The sequence below is a fragment of the Podarcis gaigeae genome (assembly GCF_964106915.1).
Source record: "Podarcis gaigeae genome assembly, chromosome: 15".
NCBI classification, from domain to species: Eukaryota; Metazoa; Chordata; class Lepidosauria; order Squamata; family Lacertidae; genus Podarcis; species Podarcis gaigeae.
The window spans coordinates 31,693,951-31,709,532 of NC_139692.1; the positions used below are offsets into that span (position 1 = coordinate 31,693,951).

General features: G+C 45.1%; 1 protein-coding gene across 3 annotated transcripts in view; it reads right to left on the minus strand.

Moving 5' to 3' along the window:
• The window catches only part of RFFL (ring finger and FYVE like domain containing E3 ubiquitin protein ligase), a 37,403-nt gene that overhangs the window by 18,939 nt on the left and 2,882 nt on the right, over positions 1-15,582 (minus strand). Inside the window, exon 1 of one of the 3 annotated variants that reach the window (XM_083714767.1) lies at positions 14,525-14,727. The exons of the other annotated variants lie outside the window; for them this stretch is intronic. The gene's annotated coding sequence lies outside the window, so the exon portion shown is untranslated. Of the gene's footprint in view, positions 1-14,524; positions 14,728-15,582 lie in introns of those variants that run through there. 3 annotated transcript variants of the gene reach the window in all.

Here is a 15,582-nt window from a genome sequence, read left to right on the forward strand (position 1 = left end):
ACAAGGAAGAAGATTCTGACTAAACATAGAAGAACTTAGAGTTGTTTGACAGTGGAACTGACTCCCCTGGAAGGTGGTGGGCTCTCCTTCACTGGAGGTCTTTGAACAGAGGTTGGGTGGCCATCTGTCAGGGATTCTTTAACTGCAACTCCTGCATTGCAGGGAGTTAGACTGGATGGCCCCTAGGGTTCCTTCCAACTCTACAATTCTATTATTCTAAGCTGCTATAAAGGCCTTTGCCAACCTATGCCAACCTATGCGCTTTCCAGATGTTTTGGGGGTACATCTCCGGTCACCCCCAGCTATCACAGCCATGATCCCAGCAGACTCAGCATCATTGAGTGATGCTGACTGGGGACAATGGGAACTGTATCCCCAAAATATCTGGAGGGCACCTAGGCTGGGCTGAAGTTGGTGTAAACAAGGCATTTAATGACAATACATATAATTAAAGGGCTGTCCCAAAATTCTTAAATTGCCACTGGAGAGATGAAAAAGGAAAAAGACACCCAGAATGAGGGAGAGAATTTCTCAGGGGAATAATCTGTTGCTTTTTCGGCAAGAAAAGGGATGTATTTTAAGATTTAGTCTAATTATGCTGTGTTGTATTTGCATTGCTTATGAGCTGCCTTGGGGTGTCTTCTGTGCCTCGCATACAAACATTAACATTAACCACTTTATAAGACAGCAGAAATTAAAACCTAGCAACGTGTGTGTGTGTGTGTGTGTGTGTGTGTGTGTGTGTGTGTTGCCTCACTCACTGGATCATCACCTTGTCGGGGTGAGTGGGCTTGCACAATCCTATGACCCTTGTGACCATGACCCTTGTCACCGAAGCCATCAGGAGTCTCGTACTCCCAGCAGGGTGATCCAAGGCGGTAAGGTCAAAGGGGAGGAGCTAACCATGAATGATCCAAGAAGTCCTCAACGGCAGAACAGGAAGAAGATAACAAGTGGCATGTTACAACACGGGTGAAGGCTGCAGCAGATAAGAATCTACCAGTCATCGTGATACCCATGCCACCAAAATAAGAGCCTTACTGCAAAGATTCTGTGTTGGGTCAGTGTGCACTGATCTACACACATAAAACAAATTCACACACAGGCCTCTTCCAAAAGCCAAAAGTCCCATGGCGATCGGCAAATAGTAACAGGGGCAGGAACGTTAAATATGTTAGCCCCTAGTCATGAACCCCTGGAAAGGGGGAGGGGCTAGAAAAGGTGCCCTAAACACACTCTGCCTCCCTTTTCCCCTAACTCAGGCATAGGCAAACTCGGCCCTCCAGATGTTTTGGGACTACAACTCCCATCACCCCTAGCTAACAGGACCAGTGGTCAGGGATGAATTGTAGTCCCAAAACAGCTGGAGGGCAGAGTTTGTGCCTGCCCTAACTGAATTACCGCACCCACTGGGGTCACTATCCAGCAGTCGTAAAATACAATTGAACTTTGGAACATAGATCATATGGACTTTGTTGGATAACACAGATAATGAGCTCCCAAACGCAGAATTGCCATCATTGCAAGAGAGCTGTGACGTTTTAACATTGATATTGCAGCACTTCAAGAAAGCAGGAGAGGGACAACTGAAGGAAGAAAAAGGAGGCTACACGTTCTACTGGAAAAGTTTTTTTTTTTACAAGAACATTGAATACATGGGAGTAGGCTTCGCTATCAAAAACGATCTTGCGAAGCTCTTGTTAGAAGTCCCTACCAACATTAATGAGCAACTTTCAACCCTTCACATAAAACTCACCAAAAACCAACAGGCTACTATTCTAAGCGCTTATGCATCAACACTGGATGCCCACATAGATGTGACTGACACTTTCCAACGTTACACCATTGAGTTGGATTTGTGGTGCTGCAGAGGGGTTGTTTTGTGCTTGTTGGTGCAGCACAATGTCATGGACTTTGAAGATGCTCAACTCAGGACAAAAGGGAGAAACGAAGAGGAAGGGATGTTTGGTAAACCCTCACTATGATCAACTTCCGCCCGGAAACCTATGTCCCCACTGTGGAAGGATGTGTGGATCCAGAATTGGCCTCCACAGTCACTTACAGGCTCACTGCTTAGACCATGTTCATGGAAGACAATCTTACTCTGCTACGAGTGATCGCCAAAGAAGTAGTAGTGTGTGTTTTCTACCTTGTACCAAGTTTGTTTTCTGCCAGCAGACAGCCACACTCTCCCAATCTAATATTCATTTCCTGAAACTTGGAAAAATCCTGGTAGGGTTATTTAGAGAAACTCTTCTTTCAAAGTTAGGGTTTTTTTGCTTTTTTTAAAGGGATAATGTTCCACAGTGGTCCAGTTCTCAAAGCATTGAGTCAGTAGTGAAAGTTACAGCAAGGAAATAGTTTTTTCTTTTCTTTTTTTGTTGGGGAAGACCAAATATACAAAAGGTCAGATGACTCACCCAGCACAGCACAGGAAGCTAAGAATTTGGGCGAAAAACGGTAACAAGACCCAGAGTCCAAGACTTAAGGAGTTCAGAAATAAACCTATCCACAGCCTGGACCAGCCTTCTCCAATCTAGCACAACTCCCATCAGATGGACAGACGATGCTGAGAACCCAGGCCAAGCTAGCTGGGGTTGATGGGAGTTGTAGTCCAAAACACCTGGAGAGCACCTGGTTGGGAAAGGTTGGCCTAGACTACTCTGCTGAGGTCTCCCCCCCCCCCCCCAGTTCTCTGAGAACAGCCTTTTGCTCCCCTGCTCAGCCTGCATGACCTACTACCCTTTAAAAGCATAAAGCCATTTTTTTTCTGGGCAGCTTTTGTACCATTGGAAGTGCTGTTGAGGCAAGGTCAGGAAGAAAAAGTGCAGATAAACAAATAGAACCCATGTTGCTGCTAGTGTGATAGGAACTTTGAGGTCTTAGATATATGTTAAATGTTCCTAAGTGTACCAATCAAGCACATACATAGACCAGCACAGGAAGACCAACCTGGAACCATTTTGATTCCTAAACTGAGTAAATGTTTTCTCTACAAGGTCAAAGTGGGAAACCTCCCCATTGTCTCTTTCCTCACAAATCCTGTCTTAAGGGCACATTTAAGATATGAATAGGGTGTGAGCCCAGGAACTAAGTATTTATCACTACAAAAGAATGGCGGGCTCCCCAGGCAATCCAGTCAAGTAACCTGCCAGACAGGAGATAAACAAGGACAGGAGAAAAACAACATTCAAATTTCTGTTTTAAGACTGCCTTTTCTGTGATGTAGGTATGATGTATCTGGGGGGTGGTCTTAGGTTACACCCATTCTGTGATGTATGTATGATGTTTCTAGAGGTGGTCTTGATCTACAGGGTGGCAATTTCAAAAGTCTTTATAAGGCCTCACGCCCCATTTTTCTGGGTTCCTCCTCCTTTCCTGCGGGTGAGGGGAGCACCCTGTTGAAACAGATCAATAAAGATCAAGCTTACTAGCTGCTTTGCTTCTCGATATTCTCTGGTTGGCCTCTGTTATCTTCTCCTACCAACAGGGAACATGTGTAAGGATTCTATATGGGCTCTTGGATACCCCATAAGGGAAAAGGGCAATTTTTGTTTACAACACTAGTTAGCATTCACCAGCAGAATTATATCACCAGCAAAGAGATAAACATTGTTTGGAATTGCTGCTTCCTCATCTACTGCGTCTGCCTGGACCCAAGACTGCTTTGCTGTCCTCTCACTGTTCATGAGCATTTGCTGTATCCACATGGGGCTTGATCACAAGCAGGTTTTCCCCGCTGGAATTAGAGTGACTCAGCATCGCAGGGACAGTGTGAGTTACAAATTAACAAGGAAAAGGTATCTCTTAACCAGGTCAGAGGAAGCCGACAAATTGCTGTAAGACACCTCCTTAATTCACACACACACACACCCCACGGGAAAACCCCTTTCAACACATCCTCCAAATAAAACAAAAATTCTATTTTTTTAGAATATGAATCACTCTGCCGCTTAAAAATATTCCCATCCAGCACAGTCCTTTTGCAGGCTGGCCGCTACAAGTACTTTTTCTATACACAAAAGCAGACTCACACCTGGGATGCCTTGGGAATTCTGTGTGCAGGTCTGGTCACCTCACCTCAAAAAGGTTCTTGTAGAGTCGGGAAAGGTTCGTAAAAGAGCAAGGATCAGGCAAGCGCATGGTGCAGAGGGCTATCAAAGGCTACTCGCCACAATGGCTATGCTTTGCCTCCACAGCTGGAGGCAACAATGCTTCTGTTGCTAGAAGCCACAGGAGGGGAGACAGCTCTTGTGTTCAAATCCTCATTTGCTTGGCCACTGTGAGAGCAAGATGCTGGGCTAGATGGGCCACTGGCCTGATCCAGCAAACTCTCCTTAAACATTCTAAGAAGCCAAAAGCTCAGTGCAGCTCCGAAATCAGCGCTTGAACACAAAGCTGTTTTGAAAGTTCACCATCTTAATTCAAAATAGTGCCCAGTCGTATCCAAACACAGAGGAAAACCTGCTCCTTAATGTCAGGCGCCACTGACAATGTCAGGGTTACGATATCTTAAGCAGTGTCCAAAGGCACAGCGAACCAACAACTCTGTGAGGTAGGACAGCACTAGCCAGATATTTTGTGCTGTGGAAATCCTGCATCCCTTTCCCTGTGTGACACCTACACAGGCGGTGGGAAGGCAGAGAAGGGAAGAGGGGAGGAATAGGATATCTGTTGCTACTGTGATAGGAATTTTGAGGTCTTAGATATATGGTAATGTTCATAAGTGTACCAACCAAGCACGTACATAGATCAGCACAGGAAGAGCAACCTAGAACCATTTTGATTCCTAAACTGACCAAATGTTTTCTCTGCAAGGTCAAAGTGGGAAACCTCCCAATTGTCTCTTTCCTCACAAATCCTGTCTTAAGGGCACATTTAAGATATGAATAGGGTGTGCGCCTGTGATCTGGCCCAGGAACTAAGTATTTATCATTACAAAAGAATGGCCAGGCTCCCCAGGAAATCCAATCAAGTAACCTGCCGGGACAGGAGATAAACAATGACAGGAGAAAAACAACATTCAAATTTCTGTTTTAAGACTGCCTTTTTTGTGATGTAGGTATGATATATCTGGAGGGTGGTCTTAGGTTACACCACTTCTGTGATGTATGTATGTTTCTAGGGGTGGTCTTGATCTACAGGGTGGCAATTTCAAAAGTCTTTATAAGACCTTGCGCGCCATTGTTCTGGGTTCCTCCTCCTTTCCTGCGGGTGAGGGGAGGACCCTGTTGCAACAGATCAATAAAGATCAAGCTTACTAGCTGCTTTGCATCTCAATATTCTCTGGTTGGCCTCTGGTTATTTTCTCCTACCAATAAGGAACCTACGTAAGGACTCTATAAGGGGAAAGGGCAATTTTTGTTTACAACACTACTGAGCAACCCCACAGGGTCAGTGCTGGAGTGGGGTGGCACCGATCTGGGCCGGAAGTTTTTTGCAACTAATTGCTGGTTGGGGGTTAGTTGCATTATCTGTGTGGTTGGTGGGAATGCTGGAGAGCGAGGTTTGTATGCGGAAGACTGTTGAGGATGCATTCGTGAGAGGTTTCCCACAGGGAGATGGCTGGCCACTGTGAGAACAGGGTACTGGACTGGGTGGGCCGTTGGCCTGATGCAGCAAGCTCTTAAGTTCTTCGGCAAGCGCAAGCAAGCCAGAGGAGGAGATTGCAAGTTAAATGGAGCACAACTCAGCACAGATCAACTCTGTAGAACACCATGCTTACTGTTCCCATAAATGCAGATCTGCTTATTATCCGCATACATAAATGCCTGCATCTGCTCCTTGTATGCTTTCTTCCACCAAAGCAGACTCTTTATGAGAATTCTTTGCCAACCAGAACATATTGTCCTGAGACAAAGGTCCCGGTTTACGCAAGTGGGCATGAAACAACCCAGGAGAACAGAAGGACGGACGGCCATAAAAGGGAGCATTCGGGGTGGGGAAGAATATTATGCTTCACTGCTTATTTTATACAAATGGTTGAGACTCAGGTCTGCTAATTCCCACACACCAACCTCTTTCCAATGAAAAGAGGTGTTCATCCAGGCTAGACCATATATAACAGAGATAGATAGATAGATAGATAGATAGATAGATAGATAGATGATAGATAGATAGATAGATAGATAGATAGATAGATAGATAGATAGATAGAATACTTCCTGTAAGAAAATCTAAGTGAAGAGCAAGCATACATAAAAATTAAGGAAAACCATGAAACAAGTTTCCAAAGCATAATAAAAAAATTATAAACTAAGATTACAAAGCACAACGATCCTTTGTTGTAGATTTTATGAGCTGCAACCTGTGCACTTGTTTATTTAAAAAATAATTTTAAAGAACACGCAGCGTGCAATGCTAAAGGCCAAGCTAGACGCAGAAGCAGAAGTAGCCTGTCAAAACTAGGGAGCCCCCAACTGCCTATCAAGGCAGGGGCAGCAGGAAGGAGAATGCTGAACCCTCGGCTCCCCACTCTATGCAGATTTCTCCCCAACGATTTTTTTATTTTCCCCTGGTTGGCAGCCACTAACAGCAGTATAGTAGGAGTAGCACATAAGAACCTAAAAAGAGCCTCCTGGATCAGGCCAATGACCCATCTAGTCCAGCAACCTGTTCTCACAGAGACCAACCAGATGGCCCAATGGGAAATCCACAAGCAGGATCAGACTATATTTTGAAGGAAAAAATGAACGAATTCCTATGCCCCACAGAGATGCATTTAAATAAAAGGGCACATTCTACTCATGTAAAAACACACTGATTCCCAGACCGTCGCGGGCTGGATTTAGAAGGCAATTGGGTTAAGAAGGCACTAGGTTGAGCAAAGCTGAAATCGGCCTTTGGTCTGATCCAGCTAGGAATAATTAGATAATTTGCAGGACACATGCCTATCAGCAGCTATTAAGCACAAGGACCCAAGAAAGGGGCCTTCAAATTCAGAGCAACCTCACTATTGGACTCTGAGGATATACAGATGAGGGTTACCTTCATGCTTTAATGGCAGGCTTCCCAGAAGTGTCTGGTGGGCAATCACAAAAAGCACGTTGATGAACTAGGGGGTCCATCAGCCTGATACACTAAGGCTCTCCAATGTATAATACACATTATATTTATTGGATTTGCCCAGGGCAGTAAAAAAAACCACCAACAACAACTTTAAAACAAATTAGAAACAAACAGGATCTCCTCACAACTGACAGCATTCATCTTTCAGCCTCCAGATGCCAAAAGGAAACATTTTTCATCATGTGCTCCATACTGGGTACACCTATTAAAAAACTCACTTGCACACCTCAGACTTGCTAAACTGCAAAACAGTCCCACTGGCACACCCATGTTTATCCAGCGTGAAAAGTGGTGATGGGATCCAAGCATTTTGCAAACAACCCTAGGCCACCCTCACTTCCCACAAAACCTCAGCACTGGTCAGTTTTGAAAGCCACGACAATTCAAAACATCATACTGGCAAACTGTCTGCAGACAGTTTGTGCCTTTTGCCTTAAGATAAACAGTCCCGTTGGCTTGAGTGGTCATAGAGGGCTCCTTTCAGAATATTCCACAACTGGGAACAGCTGGAACACAGGCAAGGAACCCTCCAGGCACGCATGCAGAGCCACCCACCCGCTGCTTTCTTATCTACCGAAACAAGCTCTCATGAAAAGCCTCTCTGCAGCCAAGCATCATTTTGGTCATCACACCCACCCTACAAATTAAGAAGAGTCGACTTTATCAACCGCTTTTGGGGTTTCAGGCGCTCCTCATTCTCAAAGCTAGAAACCTGCTGAGGTGCATCTTATGCAATACAGTGATAGCAGAACGACTTTGCACAGAAATAGAGGCATAGCTCAGGGACAGAGCGTCCCTGGCTTTGCAGGCAAAAGGACCAAAATTCCTGGAAACTCCAGAGAGGCCAGACATAGGGGGGGACCTTTTCTTCCGTCCATCTCCCACCTTCCCTGAAGTAGGGGGGTGGGACTCTATCAGAGAGGGTAAAAACCAGCAGTGTAAAAGTAGGAGGCAGCATCCCTCTGAATAACTGCAAGTGCTGTTGCACACTGCTCTTCCTTGCAGGCTTCCCAGAGACATCACTGGCCATGGTGAGAAAAGCTTGCTGGGCGAGGGCCAAAGTCCAAGGAATAGATCAGTGGTTCCCAAAGTGGGCAGTACTCATGGGCATAGCCAGGATTTTTGTTACGGAGGCAGGGCTTGGTTGAGGGGGGCAAGTCTTTTGTTGGGTGGGCAGAACCGGTGTGATTGGTCAGTTGGTTAAGTATTTCTATTGTTTTAGAAATACTGCCCATAGCAGTACCATCTCCTGGGGGTTGCTAAGGAGCAAGAGGGCACCAGGGGGCGCTGGAGGTGTAAATGGCTATAAGGTCTTGAATCAAGTTCATCAATTTTGTTAAATTTAAAAAAAATACAAATAGATACAAAACAAATGATAAACCTCTATCCATATTTCAATTCTTATTCTTTTCTAATTGACTTCCTTCATCCTCAACGCAGGTCTAATTTCATATTTGGTAAACTGTTTCTTTCTCATTTCCTTTTTCCTACTTTTCTCTATATTTTATGTGTTTACACCATATTTTGTTTTGCAAAAATTACTAAAAGCAAGTCCAGGTATTGGTTTTAAAGGTTAAGGGACCCCTGACCATTAGGTCCAGTCGTGGCCGACTCTGGGGTTGCGGCACTCATCTCGCTTTATTGGCCGAGGGAGCTGGCGTACAGCTTCCAGGTCATGTGGCCAGCATGACTAAGCTGCTTCTGGCGAACCAGCGCAGCATACGGAAATGCTGTTTATCTTCTCACCTGAGCGGTACCTATTTATCTACTTGCACTTTGACGTGCTTTCAAACTGCTAGGTTGGCAGGAGCAGGGACCGGGCAACGGGAGCTCACCCCTTCGCGGGGATTCGAACCGCCAACCTTCTGATCAGCAAGCCCTAGGCTCTGTGGTTTAACCCACAGCGCCACCCAGACACAACTTTTTTAGATAATCTCTATATTTTCCCCATTCTTTTTGGAATTTTTGTTTAGATTGTCCCCTAATAGTATCCTTCATTTTGGCCAATTCAAGGTAATCAAATAATTTAGCTTGCCACTCTTTTTTGTTGGTACTATCTCTTTTTTTCCAATTTTTTGCAAGATTCTCGCTGCCAATGTTGCATACAGGAATATTCTCTTATTTTCACTTGCCATGTCGGAGTCTAATATGCTCAGCAGAAATATGCTGTGCAACCCAGGATTTTTAACATAGGATGAACTGAGTTTGCCTGGCATCAGATGCAGTTAACACTACCCACAACCACCTCTCCCACTCTAGGAATTCAAGTGCTCAGCAGGTTGCCCAAGACACAGAAATGAAGAAAAAAAGGGCTCAAGGTGAGTGATCAGCAAACTTTTTCAGCAAGAGGCCGGTCCACTGTCCCTCAGACCTTGTGGGGGGCCGAACTCTATTTTGGGGGGGAAATGAATGAATTCCTGTGCCCCACAAATAACCCAGAGATGCATTTTAAATAAAAGCACACATTCTACTCATGTAAAAACACGCTGATTCCCGGACCATCCGCAGGCCGGATTTAGAAAGCAATTGGGCCGGATCTGGCCCCCCAGGCCTTAGTTTGCCTACCCATGCATGTGGTAGAGTGTCTGCCTTGCAAGCACAAGGTCCCAGGTTCAATCCCCTCCATTTTCTCCAGCTAGGAAGATTCCTGTCTGAAAATGAGGAGCCACTGCTGGTCAGTGTGTAGAGGCTACACTGCACTGTAGACAATATACTGACCTAGATGGAGCAATGGTCTGACTTCCGATAAGGAAGCTTCCTGTGTTCCTTTGTTCTCTCTCTCTGCCCACAGGCCTGGGAGAGCCATCTTGGGCTATCTTGTAGAAGTGAACACACTAATGACTTCCAACCTGGAGGGCTTTAGACGGGGATTAGGCTAATTAATGAGAGATAAGACCAGCAACAGCTACTGAATCAGGGCTTATTTGGAATAAAGCAGCTTGATGTGTTCAAAGCAACATGATACTCATCTTAAGTATGAGATAATCTTAAAATATTGTTGCATGCCACCCCAATCTCCAAGCCATGTGAGATTCCAGAAGTTCCAGTTGCTTAGCCATGTTTTGTGTTTCTTTCAGAAATTAGGCACGTCAGGGATTGTGGTGTCTTTACGATATACGATTTTATTTACACATATATACAACCTCAGTCCAGATGGAGCAATTGTAGAGCACTGACATCCTATTAGGGTCTTAAGGACAGCACTGGATTCAACAGACAGCAAAAAGCCATCCTCTGTGTCTCTTAGTTCCAGCCTGTCATGCCCAGCTCACAGAGAGGTCTGCCCCTCCCTCTTCTTCTCACTGCTAAGGTCCTCCCCCCAAGCCTACTGGCACCCAGCAAAGGAGCCCCTCTCCCCTTGCCTGACAGTCTTGTCCTCTGATGGTTTCCTGGATGGGCCATCAGCGGCTTTTTGTCCCCTGCTAATGGCCCATCAACTAGCTCTGCAGAGCTGACTTGCATAACTAAATCCAGGGGCAAAACAAAAAAAAAATTCCTTCCAGTAGCACCTTAAAGACCAACTAAGTCAGTTCTTGGTATGAGCTTTCGTGTGCATGCACACTTCTTCAGATATGTGTATCTGAAGAAGTGTGCATGCACACGAAAGCTCATACCAAGAACTGACTTAGTTGGTCTTTAAGGTGCTACTGGAAGGAATTTTTTTTTTGTTTTGACTATGGCAGACCAACACGGCTACCTATCTGTAACTAAATCCAGGGGGTTTCAGTGCTTGGTAAAGTTTAATCAGATCTGACTCTTACTAAATCCAGAAATTATGGGGAGGATCTGGCATCCAGCAATTTAGGGGGGATCTGCCCCCCAGAAAAAACCATAACAATATCTAAATTATGATACAAGCTTGTACATGTAAAAACAATTGGAAAAGATACAACTGGATGGGATGGCAGGTGCAGAGACAAGCATCAAGACCTGCTCTTTGATTCCAGTGCAATTCAGATGGGGCTAGCAAGGTTCAGATCAGCAAAGGATGTCACACTTGAAAGTGACCGTATCATCAGATTCGACTCCAGGAAAACGACCTCTTGCTGTTTCATAAGCAGGGCACATCACTGATTCTTTCCAGACAAGCCAAAGCTAAGATTCCAATGCTTCTGTGTACTGAAACAACAGGTGCCAAGATTTGGTGCTAAAAATGAGAGCCAGTGTGGTGCTAGGGTGTTGGACTATGACCTGGGAAGCCAGAGTTTGAATCATCACTCAGCCACAAAGCTCACTGGGTGACCGTGGCAAGTCATGCTCTCTCAGCCTCACAGGGTTTTGGGGAGGAGGAAATGGTGGGGCAGGGGGACCATGTACACCACCTTGAGCTCCTTGGAAGAAAATGTTGTTTAAAAATGGAATAACTAAATAATTGTGGGGATGGGGCAGGTTATAAAATGTGGTAAACATGGACGACTCTACACTGTGGACTCCACATTAATGCTTCTGAATTCCAGTTGCTGGAAACCACAGGAGGGGAGAGGGCTCTTGTGCTCAAATCCTGCCTGCCTATTTCCCACAGCATCTGGTTGGCCACAATGAGAACAGGATGCATTGACCTGATCCAGCAGCCTCATTTTATGATCATCTGAGATGCGATCCTACACCCATTAGAAGAGTAAAGTCCACTCCAAGAAAACACACTTAGGAATGTTAATCCTCTCAAGCCCCCTACCCTGCTTCAATTTCAACTCATTTCAGTCTGATTCCCCACCCATTTTTTAAAAAAAACTTTTAAACAAGTCAGAGCTTATAATAATTAAGGAGCTCCCATGAGCCCCAGGTAAATTGACCATGTACACATACCTCTCCGCCCCAAGACATTACCACAAGGGCATGACACTTTAAAGCAAGGATGTGCCCAGTTTATAGCTCAGGTGAGTGAGGTCAGTCAGGCAGATGGAAGCGGCAGAACAGGTGAGATGAAATCAGAAGGGGAGGACCCTAATTTTGGAGGTTTTCTAAATTTCTTCCACTTCCCATAAATTCCTTGTTCACTCTTCCATTTGCTTGTTGAGACCATATGCTTTGAGCAAGTACCCCATTTCAAAAAAGGGCACAGGAGAAGCTGCTGCTACATCTACTTTAGTATCACTCACACTGACTGGCAGCAGCTCTCCAGGGTTTCCCAGCCCTACCTGAAGAGAGTCAGTGGTGGTGTGATGGTTAGAGTGTTGGGCTAGGACTTGGGAGACCAGGGTTCAAAGCCACCACTTGGTCATGAAGCTCACTGGGCAACTTTGGGGATCAGTCACTGCCTCTCAGCCTAACCTACCTCTCAGGGTTGTTGAGGAGATTAAATGAGGTGGCAAGGAGAACTATGTATGCCACCTCAAGCTCCTTGGGAGGAAAGGTGGGGTATGAAATCAATAAAAAGTGGTGCCAGGAATCAAACCTTTCTCCTTCTGCATTCACAGCAGGTGCTCTGTCCCTGAACTACCGGTCTGTCCCAAAATACATTGCCTGGGTAAATAAAATTGTATGTGTGTGGAGAGCACACATGCAATACCTAAAAGGTTGGCATCACATAGATCTGATTCAATGCAAGCTGTAAGCAACTGTTACCACAGCTATGTTCTTTAAAATGTCTTGTCATGTGCCTGGTTATACACACAGCTAACAGTAGCAGAAGTATCTGGTCATCCACCCCCCCAAAAAATATTTAGTACTCCGCTCTTCAGCCAAAAAGGCTCCCAGAGCGGCTTATATGCAATCAAAACAAGACAGTCCCTACCCACAGGCTTACAATCTAAAAATAAACATGACACACAAGGGGAAAAGGTGAGGGAGGGAAGAGGAAAATAAAAATCACAACTCAGGCACCAATTTCTAAACAAGGAGGTGCCAAATGGAGCTGGGCCTCCAGCAAAGCTCTGAGATGGAGAGAATGAACGGCAGCCTTCCACAATAAGGAAGCTATTTAAGTTTTAGAGAAGACCCATCAACAACAAGCAGCAACAAGAAAAGAGGAAGTGTACAGCCTGCTCCCTGCTGCCGCAAGCCCCTTTACCTTTCAGAAACCCATTAAATTGTATGGGATTGCCATGTTCCAGCCCCAGAGGTAGCAAACACGTACGCAGCACAGCAATTACAGACTCAACAAGGCTTCTGAGCCTGTTTCTCCAGAGCAATTAAGTCATTATTCACTGTCAGTGCTACATCGGCCCACATAGCCATTATGTTCCCATTGTTATCAAGAGGAGGGTCCAAGCCATGTTGATTCCTGTGCTTCCTGCTCTTCCTTTTGCCCCACCGAAGCTATGTAGGAAGCTGTCTTATTCAGAGTCAGGCTGTTTTTGTCTACACTGACTGGCAGCAGCTCTCCAGGGTTTCAGGCAAGAGAGAATCTCAGCCCTACCTGAAGATGCCACTAGGGACTGAACCTGGCACTGTCTACATGTACAGTAGATGCTCTTACCTTTAGGATCCCCTGCTTTACCCATTAAAATGAACAAGCAAGACTGAGCCAGAGGCTGAATGCTGACCTTAGCTGGAGCCTGGCAACATGCCACCGTCTTCTGGGCAGTTGAAGATAACTTCAAGTAAACAAACACCGTATTTTTCAATCCAAAGCCCAGCGAGAGAGACTGCTGAAACCCAAGCGCCATTTCCTCTTGTTCCTTATTTATGTTCAGCAGGAACAGGAGAAAGGACAACAGCGCAGTATGTGCATTAAACGGTCCCGAGGGCAAAGCCCACGCCAAAACACCACACCAAAGCATGCACTTCTACATGTAAACATGTTCAGTTTTACAGCAAATTACAGATGTGTGTTCGGTTCCCGATAAAAAGCTGCTGCACACCAGCTTAATGGTGGAGAACTTGCCTCAATGCTGCTTCAACAGATGGGCGAGTACACCATAAGGAATAAAGTGCGCAGCAACTTATAGCAGGGCAGTGAACAAATTCAACCATGAGGTTTTGATAGTGGCAGGAGAGATAAAGCCATTTCACACCTGACTCACAGGTTAGCAAGCAATTTTTTTAAATTCTTTTTTTCAAGAGTCAGCCCCATTGTCCAAAGTCCCTCTAAACATTTCCTCTTCACAGCCTGCAACAGCGGGCAACTGATTAGAGTAAGGAAGGTCTACGCCTTGATTTATACCATGATGAACAGAAGCAAGACTTTAATACAATTTTTATCCTGCTTGATTGTGAAAAAAAGAAAAAAGCTCAAAGCAGTATACAAAAAGAAAAAGAGTAAAACAATAAAATTATCAGGAAAACACAACTACCTATAACTTTAAAAATAAAATCGATGCTAAAACAGATTAAAAAAACATGTCAATATTCTACATATCTAGGCAGGCTTGTTTTTAGGAGGTGCCAAATAGTGAAGATGCCTGCCTGGTGTCAAGAGGCAAGGAGTTCCAAAGCGTGCCTGCTTACATGGGATCTCACAGAAGTTCCCACTGATCATCAAAGAACAGTGTAAATTCTCTTCCACAGGACTTACCCAACTCACATGGATATCCTTTATTTCCAACATACTCACGCCTTTCCATATGTTTTGAGACTACAGCTCTTATCAGCCGCAGACAGCAGCCTACATTTCCAGTCTACATTGCCACACACAGAGTTCCAGCACTCACAGCAAACAATATTTACCACTCTGTGCTGACTCATAGGGCATACACTTCTCTGAGCTGCCACTGCACATTACTACTAAAAAATGAAAGTAGAGCACGCATTTTCATTCTCAATCTGCTCCCAAAACGGAAAGTGCAATTTCCTCTGAAGAAGTGTGCAACGAAAGGTGTTGGCACCAACTCAACTTAAGATGCCTTCACACCCGGACTTTATTTCAGCTGTCTTGGCTCCTGTACTTAAGCACTGCCCCAAAAACAGGACATTTTGCCACAAGCGTCTGAGGACAAGATGGAGGGCCGTCAACCAAATGCCGGCAAAGGGGAAGTCTCATCCAGGGCACCCAAGGGGAGCAACTTGGCATGGGGAAGATGTACAACAGGCCTGTGGCACACCCAGCTTTGATTTCCAACAAAGAATAATGGGCAGAGGAACAAAGAGGAATGGCAGCAGCCCCTCTCCAGTACCCACCACCTGAGGCAATTGCCTCAGTCAGTATAATGAGAGTACCGGCACTGAGAGTTAATGGGTAGGTAATGAAGACAGTACAGAAGAACATTATGGTGGCAGGAGAGGACATTTACACTGATGATGTTTGTAGGATCATGTGATTTCATCTTGCATTAATAGCCAGGGTAAGGATTTCCCATAACATACCAAATCCTATCCATGACCTGTTTTTAAGAAGAGTTGGCCAATACTACAGCAAAGCACTGGACAAACCCACAAGAGGAACTGGGGTGGGATTACATTCGTGGTCATCTGTACTTCTACAATCAGTTTTCCATGCTCTGCCACCCAGACAAAACACTCTCCAAACCATCCACAATCCAGCCCCAGTGTTAAGTGACCCCCAACAAATATTTCCAACCAAACCCATTCAAATTCTTAAACTGGATGGCTGTCAAGGATTCCTTAGCTGTGATT